This window comes from Mustela lutreola, chromosome 1, assembly GCF_030435805.1.
Source record: "Mustela lutreola isolate mMusLut2 chromosome 1, mMusLut2.pri, whole genome shotgun sequence".
Lineage (NCBI taxonomy): Eukaryota > Metazoa > Chordata > Mammalia > Carnivora > Mustelidae > Mustela > Mustela lutreola.
Window position 1 is genome coordinate 213,712,001 of NC_081290.1, and position 1,595 is coordinate 213,713,595.

The following is a 1,595-nucleotide window of genomic DNA, read 5'->3' on the forward strand; positions in this document are numbered from 1 at the left end:
TTCGTAAAATTAGTTGTAGATTTTTTTTTATGCAGAAGAGAGTGGTGGTTCTAACATGCACGCGTGGGTCTCAGAATTTTGCACATACATTGGCGGGGTTCACACGTTAAAAACTGGCTTGATTCGAATTTTCCTTTTAAGGATGGATTTGTTTGAAGGCTTTAAACAGTGGGAGAGAATCAGGTCTTTTCTGAAGGTCTTTGAAGTCAAAGTTTTCTAGTGCCATGAAGCAAAAGACCACGTAGTTTGGGGGAAGCCCCTCACAGAGGAGAATATTCTCAGCTGTTCTGAGAAGCTACCCATTGTCAAAGTGCATCACAGTACACGCCATAAAGAGAGCCCAGTAAAAATCAAGAATGGGAATCTAGAACTGTTGGGAGGGACTGTCAAGATGATCGTTTTGCAGAACTAGCTAGGAATATTTAACTATGGACATCTGGAAATTGGAATTAATTTAATGGAAGAGCCACTGCTCCCTACACTGTCTTTCACGAGACCTCCCCCATGCATGTTATCTGCAGTGTGCTCTCAGACCACGGTCCTAGTTTTCACTATAAAATAGATGAATTTTGTCATTGGGGGAAGACAAGACCCCTCAGGGTTCCAGTCCTCATGTTGCCCAGGTCACCGTCTTTAGGTGTTCGTACTAGTGGTATCACCCAGTGTTGATGACTGCTCAGTATTAAAAGATGGTGTCAGAAATCACATAGTACCAGTGGGTGTGGTGTGGAAGACAGCATCACACATGGCATGCGGGGAGCAAGTTCCCCTTTCAGCTAATGCTGTATGACACATGTACAAAGGAAATGCTGGTTGACTTTCGGTTATTGTACTACAGAAAACCCATAACAGAAGAGGTTTTTAATTTTTGGGGGGGACACCTGGGTGTACTGGGTGGCTCAGACAGTTAAGCATCTGTCTTCAGCTCAGGTCATGATCCCAGGGTCCTGGGATCGAGTCCCACATCGGGCTCTCTGCTCAGCAGGGAGCCTGCTGCTTGCTCTGCCTGCCACTCCCCCTCCTTGTGCTTGCTCACTCTCTCTGACAAATCAATAAAGAAAATCTTTAAAAATTATTTAATTAATAATTTTGGAGCCATTATATAGACAGGAGATGTGTCGTGCTCAATTCTGACAGATGTCCAGATTCTTGCAAATCTAGAAGAGTAGCCCCCAAAGATAGACCCACACTTACTTGGTTTTCAGAGATGAATTAGCCGTCTAGCATAGCCCCTCCTGATTGCAATTTTGAGTTTAAGGAAGCAGTGAAAATTATACTGTGATCACCTTGCAGTTACTGAGTGTAGACATTGTTAGCATGTTCTGTCACCAAGGGGGCAGGGAATATAAGACCCTGCTTTTCCCCCACTGACAAACGCTGGTTGGCAGAGGGAAATAAGCTCTCAGGAGCTGGGAAATAGGAGTGGGGAAATCCCTCCATGACACTGATAATGCTGACAGAGGTCATGTCTATCATTTCAAGCACATGGGGCATCTCAGCAATACCCTCATTTGTCCTGACAAGCTTGGCTTTATCACTGCAGGGATGGACTACTGCCAGTTTTCAATGGTGAAGATCAGGTATAAGCCTGAAGA